The sequence below is a fragment of the Lissotriton vulgaris genome, chromosome 8, assembly GCF_964263255.1.
Source record: "Lissotriton vulgaris chromosome 8, aLisVul1.2, whole genome shotgun sequence".
NCBI classification, from domain to species: Eukaryota; Metazoa; Chordata; class Amphibia; order Caudata; family Salamandridae; genus Lissotriton; species Lissotriton vulgaris.
This window is the reverse complement of record NC_141696.1, coordinates 425,601,153-425,615,678: the sequence shown is the minus strand read 5'-3', so window position 1 is coordinate 425,615,678 and position 14,526 is coordinate 425,601,153. Positions and strand designations below refer to the sequence as shown.

Sequence of the window (14,526 nt, the reverse complement as noted above, 5' to 3'; positions counted from 1 at the left end):
GAACCGGGGGCCTTTTCCCACTGGGTGAGCGCGGGATGTAGGGCGCTTTTCCAGATCTACGGGCCGGAGGGCGTGCTCCCCTTCCAGCAGCTCCGACAGGAGTTTGGCCTGACGGAGGGGGACAGACTGCGTTACATGCAAGTCCGCCACTGGGCTCTTCAACCCCCAGTGCGTGACGTTGCCGCCCGTTCGATTACGCCCTTTGAGCGATGGTTGGTAACCCGGGCCTCGGACGCCAAACTCATCACTGATTTGTATAAGTTTCTCCGATCCCCCGCCGTTTCATTACCATAACCCAGGGAGGGAGCGCTGGCACAGGGAACTGGGCAGGACCCTGAGCCACAAGGAGTGGGACAAGATTGCATATCAGGCGAGGCACTCTGCGTACCACACTGGGCTGACGGAAACCTTCACTAAAGTGTCCACCTATTGGTACTACACCCCGGAGCGGCTCTACGAGATGCGCAAAATAGGCGATAAGGGTTGCTGGCGCGGCTGCGGACAGGAGGGTACCCTCACGCACATTCTCTGGGAGTGCCCGGTGCTGTCGGCCTACTGGAAGGAAGTCTTAGATGAGGTGGACAGGCATTTTGAGATCGAGCTTCCGCGCTTCCCCGCGTATGTCTTGCTTGGCCTCCCCAATGATTTGATGTACCCGCTGAAATCCCGCAGGGGCAGGCAGATTGCGATTGCGCTAGGCTCCGCCGTCCAGAATATACTGGTACTTTGGCGCACCCCCACTGCCCCCTCTATCACTGGTTGGTTGCATAGGCTCTGGCAGGTACTGGGCATGGAGAAGATATCGCTAACGGTGGCTGGGAATGTTGACCAGTTTGAGGAGCTCTGGCATCCCTTTTTGGCACTGCTGTCCACGGAATTTCGCGAGCTTACGTGTCCACGGTACCTGCGCCTCCTTAGGCTGACGCCGCCGGCGCCAGCGGCGGAGTGAATGTGCGGATTGGGGGCCGAGGGCTGGGGGTGGGAAGTGGAGTTATATGCTTCTAATGCTGACTTTCGGACGGGGATGTTGGGGTATTGTTTTCTCTTCTTTCTTTCCTTGCTTTTCTTTCTCCTTCCCTTCTGGGGTCGAGGGGCTGGTGGAACGGTATGCTTCTCTTTCACTGTGTCGCGGAGTGTTATTTTGGCTTGACCTTGCCTAGGGAGTGGGGGCCTACAGGGGGATCGTACACAATGCCTTATTGCCTATGTCTTTGCCTTGTTACCCTCTGGGGCACCCTGTCTCCCTCTTTTCCTTCTGACTCGCTGCAACGTTTTGCTTCTTGTATTGTATGTTTACCTGACTTCCTGCTCCCCTCCCCGTGTTCTTTTTTATGCCTTAATAAAATACTTTAAACCTAAAAATTCCAGCCACAACACTCACTACCAGCTCGAGTGTTCATGCAATTAATTGGAATGATGACATCTTGCATTTTCATAGTACCATGCGCAAGACTACAAATGCGCCCCATACAAGAGTGCTTAGCCAGTCCATGGAATCAGGCTAAGCAACAAATAACAGATCTGGTGGTGGTAGACGACCGGACATATTGCTCTCTGCAGTGGTGGAACACCAAAAACCTTTCCAAGGGCCGGCCGTTCATAGAGCCTGTTCCACAAGTGGTGCTAACCACAGACGCATCTCTCACAGGATGGTGAGCGCATTTAGAAGAACACACAGTACAGGGTACATGGACACCGCAACAAAAGCTACTCCACATAAATCACCTGGAGTTGTTAGCAATTTTTACAGCTCAAAATCGTTTCAACATCACTTATCAAGCAAGGCGGTACTAGTCCGTACAGACAATATGACAGCCATGTATTACATTCAAAAACAAAGAGGAACACATTCCTCACAGCTCTCCCGGCTGGCGCAGAGCATATGGAGGTGGGCCATTCCTCAAAAAATCTTTGTTAGCAGAATATCTACCAGGAGTTCACAAGTTGCAGATCTATTAATTTGTCAAAGACAACAGATACACAAGTGGGAACTTCATCCTCAAGTTCTTCAACTGCTCTTTTACAATTGGGGCCAACCAGAGTTAGATCTATTCGCCACACACCGCAACTCCAAATGCCCAAGCTTCGTCGTCAGATACCCACACCCATTGTCCAAAGGCAATGCGGTATGGATAAGTTGGTCAAACAAATTTGCGTACGCTTTCCCATCTCTCCCACGAATTCCTTTAGTGGAACGCAAGCTACAGCAACATTCCCTCACATTGATTTTCATACCACCAACGTGGGCAAGACAACCATGGTACACCACACTACTAGAGCTCTCAGTAGTTTCACATCAAAAATTAAAACTCTCTCCACATCTGCTGACACAGAACCATGGAGAGATCATGCATCCGGACCCAATGCAGCTCAATCTAGCGATTTGGCTCCTGAGGTCTTAGAATTTGGATACCTCAATCTTCCACCTGATTGCATGAATGTCATAAAAGAAGCGAGACACGCTACCACTAGAGCATGCTATGCAGCCAAATGGAAAAGGTTTGTTGTGTATTGCACAAATAAGAACATTAACCCATTAGATGTTTCCATACAAAACATCATATGCTACCTGCTCCATCTACAAAAATGTACTTTAGCGTACGCATCAATCAGGTTACATCTTGCTGCTACTGCAGCCTACCTTCAAAACAGACAGCATTTGTCATTGTTTAGAGTACCTGCCATCAAAGCGTTTATGGAAGGACTCAACATATTAATTCCTCCCAGAATACCACCCTCTCAGGTATGGAATTTAAATATTGTTCTCACTAGACTTATGGGTCCTCCATTTGAACCATTACGTAAGTGTGAGTTAAAGTTCTTTACATGGAAAGTTGCTTTCTTTAGTTGCTATTACCTCACTCAGAAGAGTAAGTGAGATCCAGGCATTAACAATTCAAGAACCATTTATATAACTCCATCACAACAAAGTGGTTTTTAAAACAAACCCCAAATTCCTTCCAAAAGTCATTTCACCGTTCCACCTCAGCCAATCTATTGAGTTGCCAGTATTCTTTTCTCAGCCACAAGCAGTTGCGGAAAGAGCACTACACACATTAGATGTAAAAAAAAGCGCTCCTCTTCTACAACGATAGAACAAAACAATTGTTTGTGTCCTTTTCTCCTCCAGACAAAGGTAATCCCATTTCAAAATCGGGCATTGCAAGGTGGATTGTTAAGTGTATTCAAATCTGTGACCAAAAAGCAAAACGCACTATATCTATTCCCCCTAGGGCTCATTCCACCTGTAAATTAGGGGCATCTATGGCATTCCTTGGAAATATACCCCTAGATGATATCTGTAAAGCAGCTACATGGTCTACACCCCACACATTTACAAAACACTACTGTGTAGATGTGCAGGCAAATCAACAAGCTAGTGTGGGCCAGGCTGTACTCAAAACATTATTTCAAACTACTGCAACAGATACGAGTGGTCGCTGCTAAGGGAGAAAACTGCTGTACAATCAATGCAATAGTGTGTGGTCTGCAGCCCATATGCCTCGAACGGAAAATGCTACTTACCAGTATGCATCTGTTTTTGGCATGTAGGGCTGCAGAGCCACACACACCCACCTTCCTTCCCGGCTACCTATATCTGTTCCGGTAATATCTTAATTAGATGGACATCCATCTCTATACTCGTACAACTCCATCATTTCCCCAATGGCGAAAACAATCAGAAGATGGAGTCGATGCCCATGCACACAACGATCTACAGGAGGAGTCATCCAACAGACAAAGACTCTTCCAAGACAACAACAACGTGCAATCATCCGGGCCCACCACCAGATGGTGGTCTATGCAATAGTGTGTGGCTCTGCAGCCCTACATGCCAAGAACAAATGCATACTAGTAAGTAGCATTTTCCTTCCTTTGCCTGACATTTCACCGTGGTGCTCGGATCCTTCTCTCCCTCCCTTCAGAAGTTTCTCCCCTGCTCTTTGCGAGTGATTTGAATGATCTATTTTGATGGAAATCTAGAGCAGTCCAATATCAACAGTTTAAGATCGTTATGTTAATGAATCTCTCATTTCAATGAAGGACTTATCAGCCATAATATCCCATATTTGTATGTTATATTAAATTAATCTGTTACTCCTAAACGCTTCTTACTTGATCAGTTTTTTAATTGGATTGAAGAGTTTTCTAATCTAGGTCTCATTTTAATGGGTTTTTCAAATACGTGGGAAGCTGTGTATGTGTGTGTGTGTGTGTAGGGCTGAAACATTACCTCACTTGTTTTGCCCCCTAAAACTCTCTGCGTAAGATGAAGAGACATTGTATTCATCCTATATTCCTAAAACAAGGATTCGGATTACAAAGGGCATTGTACTTTTTTTATTTTAACCATGATTAGTTGGTACAAATTTGAGTTGTAAAGTGCATGTATTTGATATGTAAGAAACTATCTTTCGCTACTTTAGTGCAAATTTAGACATATACATGCAAATTAATGTGCATCAGAGAGAATTTTAATTCAAAAGTAATAATCCATTTTAGAGTGCAGATACTTTAAAGGTAGTGATTGTGATCATCTGCTCAAAAGGAGTATATGTGGATTGTGGTGCAGGATAATAAAGTAGGCTATTGTTTTGGCAATTTTATTGAAAAAGATCCTTGTACGTTATCCTCTGTAACTAAGAGGTGCCAACAGATTTCTTGAAAGCACAGTGCTTGTGGTAAGTTTAATTAGTAATTTATGGTGTGATATCAAATGTTATTGAGGTGTTTTATTGTATCATTCAACATAGTGATTAAGCTTTTATTAAAGCGTACACTTTATTAGCATTTCCCTTTTTTCAGCTCTATAGTCCTCTTAACCTGCTCTATGCTCCCCTGCCTAAACCCTCCCAGCTTCCCCAGGTAATTCTTCTTTAAGACCACCCTGTCTCTGTACCCACTTCTTCTCTACCCTGCACTTCCACCTATACATGACCAGTAGTCCATTCTGACCCCCAAACAACAAAACCACATTAATTGCAGCTCTCTTTCAGATTCAAGAGTGAATGCCAGGTATTTATGATTAGTTAACAAAATCTAGTATGAATCTACCTAAAGCATTTTTCATACAAGCCTTTGTGGCACTAGAAGCTGAAATGTGTACCTGTGTTATATACTTGTGTCTCAAGCATAAAATGTGTTTGACCCTATCTTCTGCTCTTAGAGAAATATTCACCTTATTTTCATCTCCTTTTCAGTATTCTTCACACACACCAACACCCACCCACCACCATTGTCACCCCACGGATACTCCCGCCACCCACCCACACACACCTATACTTTGTCCTGAAGTCAGTGCATTAAAAAAAGCTGTTTGGCAAACATGCAACTTGTGCCCTAACTCTAAGAGGTGTTTTGGCAAAATTATAACCCCTGGTTGTTTATCTAGCCCCATCTGAAGTGTGTTCCTCCACAGCTGTCTGAATTACATAACATGACTTGTACAGAACTATATGTGGTGGAATCCTGCTTAAAGGTATGTTGTTAAGAAAACTGATGCATGACTGCCAACTGTTGGATGGATGTGCACTGGATTTAGTGGCTTTGCTGTACCAGTCTTCATGGAAGTGAATAGGTCATAGTAATCCTCTATAAAAGAAATATGTAGCAAGCCGGTCTAATGGCGGCACGAGAAAAGAATAAGCATTCTGAATACTGCACCCTGTACCTCAGAAGTGATTCGTTGTCTCAAATGTTAAATTGTGACCACAAAAGGGAATATAGTTCAATTTAAACGCTACAACATTGGGGATAGGGTCTGGGGGAGAAAGGAATTTGATATTGTGATTAAATATGCATTTTAACAAAGGAACTGGTCAGAGGTCTCTTGTCATTAACTCGCATGTCTTGGCTACTCCCGACGTGTTTTCGTTTATTATCTGCAGTTTTATATAGGGGGAAATAGGTGCTAGGCCGTAATAGCATTTTACACGAGCACCAGATTACACCACACAAGGTCAGAGTCACTTTTTTGACACTTTGGTAGAATAAACGATTTGCCCAGGATGTTGGGCCTATGCTGGGACTCGAACCTGTTTCCCCAGTTCCTGATCAAATGATGCTCATGTACTAAAAGTAATTATAGCCGGCAGTTTTTTTGGGCGAATTGCCATTAGTTTTTGTGCCTCAATAGTTATCGAACAGAATACAGCCACTGGGGAAATATAAACGCAAGATGTTTAAAGACGCTGCTTATCGTTTCTAAAGTGACTGAAATATGTTTCAAAATGCCGACTTGAAAAAGATGAAGTCAGCCTCACCTTGTATTCCTGTTCGGATTGCCACCTGTTGTTAGGTTCTTGCTGTTGCGGGGGTGCGGGCGTATCTTTTGTAGCAGCTTCCGTTGGTCTCTCTGCACGTCTGCTCCACGTTCTCCCCTCACTGCACGTCGGGGGTGGTACGTCCTCCCTCCACAGCGCGTGCAGTTCTGTCAGCCACGAGCGACGATACCCCCGACTCTGCTCCCTGGCTCTGTCCGTGAGCACATGTTGTCGAGTCGTTCTGTTGCCGTAGAATGATGGCAGACTCTCTCAGTCGTGGATACTACACTGCCACAGCCCTCCAGATGTGTCCTGTCCCCTCACCCCCTCCCTTCTGCGCTTGATACTGATGCTCAGATGCTCTAACTAGGGGGCTGCCGTGATATCCGAGCACGCACACTTTTCCTCATGGACGAGTATGATTCGAAGAAGAAAAGCCCCTTAGAGCGATTAAGCGCTCACTCATGCATTAAATGTTTCCTTTTAATCATTGCGTTAATTAAGCAGCCTCCTCAGATGTATTACTAGGGCCAGCGTTGTATGGAAGACCTTTGCAGCATTAGTAGTGAGTCGTTAATCCACCACTCACAAGCTGCTTGGAATTTGTGTCGTTTTTAGGTGTTTGAGTGTCGTGTGGTGGTAAAGTAGATGCGGATGAGACGAACTAAGACAAAATCTGAAAAACGCATTGCAGTAAATCTGATTTTTTTAGTTGTGGTAGCTCACTGTATGTTTATGTTCTGTTTTTTTTTTTGAGTCTTTATTTGGGGATGTGTATTAGTGGGTATCTGGGTAAGCGGCAGGGATTTTGTTGTAATATCTCGTTATGAACAGTTTTTGCCTGCCAGCTCTTCCCTCTGGTGAAGGGTTTCATTGCCCACGTGTCCATGGAGTGCCTTCTGTATATGGGCTCCCTGTTCATCGTGGCAAATATTATTATGTAATCCCTAATGCTACTCGATTACCCTCCCAGCTGAGGGAGGGATTTTATCTGATGGATACTTCACAGAACCAATGAATTTATTGCATACGTAATAGAAGGGTTTGTTTAGTTCATTCTTGGGACAAACACCCATAATACCTGGTTCAGCAATGAGTCATGGCTCTTTTGTTCTTTTGGAAGTATTCCCACATTCTTTCATTGCATTACTATCATTTGTTTATAAATAACCCTAATGAACCTAATTTTCATTTGCTTACATTGAGAGTAGGCCAAGTATATAAATATGGGGATTAGTCTGTCCTTGCTGGTTCTGGAGGACGTTTACGGCACGGTTTTGGACTTTCCCATACTTTGTGCAGCAAGCTTGCATCATGCATTCCCATTTTAGGACAGTCCCCTGCTAAGCTTTCCTACATTTAATGTAGTGTAAGATGACTCGGATAAGTCATCCAAAGGTGTCTGCTGAATCAACATAGCTAGCCTATTTTTGTAATACCTTTGTAGACAAACACACCGTTCTGAGGGAAACCTCAAACTGCAGATTCCTCACTGTGGTGTTCCCCCTCAGGCACCATAATGGATCTTCTGTGCGCCAGTAAGTGGCATCTTGATGCTCCTTGCCAATTTAATTTCACCCCAAAAGTGACAAACACATCTGCACTTGAAGAGCTCCCTTAAAAATAGAAGACGCTTGGCAACGGGTATGCAAAGAACCCCTCGTGCCCAGGGATCGGCAAAAAAATACACACAAGGGTGCTCACTGTGGCGCTTTGTACGAGATTCAAATTGACCTAATACTATATAGTATCTTTCCCCCAAAAGACTCCACAGTATTTACCCGGACACATCACAGAGCTGTTTCAGGTGCAGTGTGTCAGTGACCGACTATACACACATACTATGGTATTTCTCCGTGGTAGCAGTATACTGGGAAGTTATATTGCGTCCGTCTCATTATACACTCGACAGGCTGGGAGGTCAAATGCACGATTAAACAGTGCCTCCTGGGTCTCCTTCCAAATAACCCAGTGATGTCAATGAGCATGTCATGAGTGATGTAATATATGAGATCATAAGCAGTGCATTGCAGGTTAGAGGGGGGCGCGTTATAGTTAGCTCAGCTAACTATAACTGCTGAATTTCACTGGTTTTATACGAGTGAAGCCTGAGCCTAATTATAACGTCCCTGTAACATTTGTTTTTTCAGTGACAATAAATATAAATATATATATATATATATATATATATATATATATATATATATATATATATATATATATATATATATATATATATATATATATATATATACATATATATATATATATATATATACATACATACAAATCTCTCCAGCCGGAGGGATACAAACGGGGCGAACTCTTGTATTCCTTCTTTTTGTACTCTATTTAAATCTTTCAAATAGCAGGATGTTTAACAAAGTAAGATCTACGCATTTCGGAATGCCACGATTCCTTGCTCACGATCGTGAGCAAGGAATCGTGGCATTCCGAAATGCGTAGATCTTACTTTGCCAAACATTCCGCTATTTGAAGGATTTAAATAACAAGCATTTACAATGCAATGGTTTCGCCTTTGGAAAAGTTAGAGCTATTGGCATTGTAAATGACAACATTTGTATTTATGTGTTGGTTTTGGAAACAGATAAATAAATGTCATTGTCATATACAATGGCAATAGCTTAATCTCTCGCAAATGTGAGACCTATTGCATTTGCACCCACACATACACACAGAGTCACACACACACACACAGAGCCAGCCGCGCACACACACTCACAGAGCCAGCCACACACACACACACACACACACAGAGCCAGCCACCCACACACACAGAGCCAGCCGCGCACACACACAGAGCCAGCCGCGCGCACACACAGAGCCAGTCGCACACACACACAGAGCCAGCCGCGCGCACACACAGAGCCAGCCGCGCGCACACACACACACACAGCCAGCCGCGCGCACACACACAGCCAGCCGCGCGCACACACACAGCCAGCCGCGCACACACACACAGCCAGCCGTGCGCACACACACACAGCCAGCCGCGCACACACACACAGCCAGCCGTGCGCACACACACACAGCCAGCCACGCACACACACACAGCCAGCCGCGCACACACACACAGCCAGCCGCGCACACACACACAGCCAGCCGCACACACACACACACACACACAGCCAGCCGCACACACACACAACCAGCCGCACACACACACTCGGAGCTCCCTCGCTCCTCACAGTATTCAGCAGGAGGATCCGGGCAACAGCAGGCCCGCCGCACCCTCGTCCGCTGCCCGGACAGAATTTGTCCACCTACCCTGTCCCCGCAGAGCAGCACGAGCCGGGGCTCCCAGTTTCCAAGAGAGGGCTGGTACAGTGATGACACCCACCAGTGTCCTGTGCTACGGGCGGCCGAGTGGTCAGTGCCGAGAGCTCCACACCTTAAGGAGGGGGGTCAGTACTCACAGAATTATAGCGCTATAACATGCCCCATTTTCACGGCGTCCAGTCCCAAGGCACAGCCCGGTAGTGTCCTGCCTGCAGTTGCCTCCGTGTGCTCCTGTTGCTTGCTTGTGCCTCCGTGTGCCCCTGTTGCCTGCTTGTGCCTCTGTGTGCCCCTGTTGCCTGATTGTGCCTCTGTGTGCCCCTGTTGCCTGCTTGTGCCTCCGTGTGCCTGCTTGTGCCTCCGTTTTCATGCCCCTGTTGCCTGCTTGTGCCTCCGTGTGCCCCTGTTGCCTGCTTGTGCCTCCGTTTTCGTGCCCTTGTCGCCTGCTTGTGCCTCCTTTTTCGTGCCCCTGTTGCCTGCTTGTGCCTCCGTTTTCGTGCCCCTGTCGCCTGCTTGTGCCTCCGTTTTCGTGACCCTGTTGCCTGCTTGTGCCTCCGTTTTCGTGACCCTGTTGCCTGCTTGTGCCCCCTGTCGCCTGCTTGTGCCTCCGTTTTCGTGACCCTGTTGCCTGCTTGTGCCTCCGTTTTCGTGACCCTGTTGCCTGCTTGTGCCTCCGTGTGCCCCTGTTGCCTGCTTGTGCTGTGTAAGTGTGTGTAGAGTGCTCTGTGTGGGTGTGTGTGGGGGGCTTTGTGTGGCTGTGTGTGTGGGGGGCTTTGTGTGGCTGTGTGTGGGGGACTTTGTGTGGCTGTGTGTGTGGGGGGCTTTGTGTGGCTGTGTGTGGGGGGGGCTTTGTGTGGCTGTGTGTGTGGGGGCTGTGTGTGGCTGTGTGTGTGGGGGGCTCTGTGTGGCTGTGTGTGTGGAAGGGCATTGTGTGGGTGTTTTTGTCTGTCATTTGCGAGAGATAAAGCTAGTGGCATTGTAAATGACAATGCCATGTATTTATGTTAAAACAAAACATAAATAAAATAAAAATAATGTCAAGAGCAATGCCAATAGCTCTAACTTTAACAAAGGCAAAACCATTGCATTGTAAAGAGCAATTACTAGTGGCTGAGATTAATTCAAACATTGCATCTATCAGTTCTTTGTCTTTCCCAGTGAGACTTGGGGATGTTGCACTGACCAAGGATTGTGGGTTATTTAGTTCTTTAATGCTTGTTTTATGGACTGTGTACCACAGACCTGAGGCGTTTGTGCTGTGCAATTCCGTAATGAAATGTTGGAAGCGCGGTGTGCAACAGAGAATGGCGGGTCAGTCCTATTCTTACCTTTTGTAGTGTTCTGTGTGGACCATTTGGATTGTACACAACCTAATGGGATGAAAGAAGTGGTTGACTTTAGCTGCTTCCAGTGAAGGTCCTCAATTACCCTATACAATGGGCACTTCTGGTGGTGGTCCTGCAATTGTTTTGAACTAATTTGGCTCTGTTCTACAATTCTCCATAGTATTTGTTTATATTTGTTGAAACATAAGTTGGGCTCTAATTTGTTACGGAAAGTGCACGTATGTGAAAAGTATTTGTTTTATTTCACTTAAATCACCGCTGCAAATGTTTAGCTGGCAATGCGCCCAAAATGTGGTGTTTCACAGTTGCAACTGGAGGTCAATTTGTGTAGAGTCCTTCAACACTGCTGCAGTGTCTGCGTTGTTTACCATTTAAAGAGGTCACATGTTGGAATTTGGGATTGTGTACTGGCATGTGCACAGAATGGACCATATGAGATGACTGTTGAGCATCAATGTCTCCATTTGTTTTGTACATTGTATGCTTTGGCGTACTCTGTAGGATCCATACTCGCAGAGCAAAAAAGTCTTGATAGGTTGTGACTAGAACTTTCTGGAGATTATATAATGTTGGATGATTTTTAGGAGATTTTGGTGGAAAATGCTTTTAGGTCTAAAGGTTTATGATTACTGGACATCGTTGTGATCTTAGCTGTGAATCTTCATTGGATTTGAAATGTGGAATTGGCATCTACAACTCTGAGAATTAAATTTTAATAGTAGAGTTTCACTTCCTTTTGTAATGTAACACATTCTGTATGGTACTAGGTGCCCATTTGATTGCGTGTAGCATTTACACTGTGGTGTTTGTCTTGTTTGTTCTTCATTGCCTGTCTATAGAAGCCCACGGTGTCCTTACTTGCTTACTGTGCTAGATGATTAGTGGAGGCCGGTGTTTCTTCTACTACTTTGCTTTCTTTCTCTTTTTCTTTCTTCCCTTTTCATTCTCCCTTGCTCTTTCTTTCTCTCTGAGGTCTGTGGTGTTCTCTGGGCCTTGGACACTTGTTCTCTTACTCTCGTGACAAATCAAATCGTAACTAGTCTCTCCTGTTGCATGTGAAATAGTCCATGCATTTAAGAAAAGTCGCTGGTGCCTCTCATTTAATTGGCAACAGTCTGAGTCACTGTTCACTCGTGAGAAATCATAACTTGTTCGTAGCAAACAGGCAACTGGGATCCATGCTTTTAAATGCGGCACACATCCTGGCTTTGTCAAATGTCCAAACATCAGTCTATAAAAGCAGGCCTGTTGGCATTGTCGAGGGTGGGAGGAGTCACCACATCACTATACATAAAGCAGATCATTGGCTTTGTCAAAAGGTCACCACATTCCTCAGTCCATCCAACTAGCAATCATGCATGCCCACCACTCCCAAAAACCTCTTCCCATTACTAATCCACTTCACTTACCCTATCCGTTTTTTTAACACAAAATTAAAAGCATGAGACCCCCGAGAACACAAACTTAAAGCAACTAATCCTACAAGGAAAAGGAAGCGCCTATTACTAGTCTTCTATCTATTTACCTCCAGCTTTGAGTTCCAGAGTAGCATCCTACATGCCGCAAAGTGCTTCAAAGCCTTGTGTGTGGTAAATGTGATATAAATACAATTTGCAGCCAGTTCTGTTTCATACCAGAATATCCAGACCTCAAGCATCCATCACAAAGTTTTAATTGTGTAAAACCTCGGCTGGGTCAAGCAGTGGCGATGTGCACAAATATCACAGTGGCCATCCAGTCACATGAGAAGAGCTCACCCAGCTGCATGCTGGTCACCCCTTGGGCAATTTATTACACAGAGGTAAACTCTGGTTTTGAATGCCCAGCTCAGTGTGCGTCATGATTCGGATGAGAACAGATTTCTGCTGCTGTAGTTGGCCATGCAGCACACTGATTTCGTGCATAATGATCATTTTCTGTGCAGTTACTAGCTGCACGAGATTGGATTATTTAGGATCCTTTTAGGAAGGTGTGATGCTTGACCTGATTTGGTAATGTTGGCTTATATTTGTCCATGCACACACAGATGGGATTGCAAAGGCATCAGAGAGACTTGATGAGTCCATGTCTGTCCTTTGTTTCTGTGTTTACACCAACATACCAAGGATTCTATATGTACAGCCCCCCGCCCCCCCTCCTGTGGTACTTCCACCGCCCCTGACCGTTGTGCGTTTTGTCTAGACTAGCCTTTGCATTGGGCCCTGCTCCCGTACAAAATAGTAAGACATAGGAACAAGTTATTCTAACGTTTAATGTGTGTAGCACTTTACAGAGCACATACAGTCTTAAAAAACGTTGTGAGAAAACGTCACCCCTTCCTGGAGGTAGGTGAATTTTTTGACGCAAATGCCTGTTTTCCCCTTTTCTTGTAGAAAGCGATTTGAGTGAAAAATCCCGGGTAGTTGCATGGGAACGGCTGTGTACCACCCGGGGTGCGCCCCCTTGAGGTAAAGCAGAACATAGCGCTACCTTCCAGTAAATACCAAAGCAACACTTTGCACTTTTGTGACACAAACCCATCACAAAGTGCCCATAAATCTGTGCCCCGGTGTCCCCGGGTCCTGCTGCTGTGAAGGTGTGTTCTGCAGGCGCTCATCGCCCCTCCCTGCCCGCACAAGGGCCCCCCCCGGGACCACAGACAGTCGTGCGCATGAATAATGCAGCGGGGACACCTGAGCCAGTGGCGCCTGCCAGGGCTGGCATCGGATGCTGGCAGTCAGCTGCCACCAGCCCCGGACCCAGAGGGACCTCCTGCCGTTCTCACCTGGGACGGATGGGCGAGCAGACCCGGGGGCCCGGCCCGCGCAGCGGCGGCGCCCACCTCATGTAAGTCTATTCATGATGTGTCTGTAGTGCCTCGATGCCCACGTTCAAGGCACTTTCAGAGGCGAAGACAGGGAGACGGGGAAGGGACAGAGGTAAAGAGGGCGGCCCCCCTAGGGCGGTGGTATCAGGGGGTTTCTGTGTGCAGAGAAGTAGGAGCAGGGAACGAGGCGCTATAGAGCGCTTCAGGTTGGAGGAGGGGCATAGACCAGACCTCTCTAGGGGCCCAGGGGCCCCTAATAGCGTAGGTGTGATTAGTGTTAGCAAGGTTTTCTTTTTACCAGAGTCTGGATGGGGGTTGGGGGCGTTTGACGACACCCGAAGGCGGCTTCACGTTTACAGTTATTTTTTTGGGAGCTTGTAAACTGCCTGGTAACATCGCAAGGAAATAATTTACCGAACTCTCAGGGTTTGGTTTGAAAGTGATGGATCAAATTACAGTCTGCTGTTCCTCATGGGGAGAAGTGTAGCCTGTGTCAAGGGTACCCCACACCTGCTCCTAGCACTACAGCCACTGAGAGCAATAAAAGGGGATGAAGCGTCACAGCCAACACCGCGCTTGAGGTGCTTCCATGTTGTCGATCCTCACTGCGAAAGGAGAGAAGCCACCTCCCTCCTGCAGTGCCTGCGGGAGAGGTGAGTGTAGATCAGACCTGCTGCAGCCAGCATTAATGTCACCCCCACTGCGGCCTTGCACACAGAGCCCGCAAGGAAGTCACGGCCCGCAGTGCTACGAAGGCTGCTGTAGACCCATACACGACAAGCAGTGCCAAGTAACCTGCATGTGGTGGCCCCGC

General features: G+C 46.4%; 2 protein-coding genes across 3 annotated transcripts in view; one reads left to right on the top strand and one right to left on the bottom strand.

Moving 5' to 3' along the window:
- LOC147697125 (uncharacterized) overlaps positions 1–8,410 on the bottom strand; it is a 36,190-nt gene extending 27,780 nt beyond the window's left edge. The window contains exon 1 of the mRNA XM_086933293.1: positions 6,264–8,410. The gene's annotated coding sequence lies outside the window, so the exon portion shown is untranslated. The remainder of the gene's footprint in view (positions 1–6,263) is intronic.
- Positions 1–14,526, top strand: part of LOC147697124 (cytoplasmic FMR1-interacting protein 1) — a 533,654-nt gene that overhangs the window by 350,567 nt on the left and 168,561 nt on the right. The window lies entirely within an intron of this gene.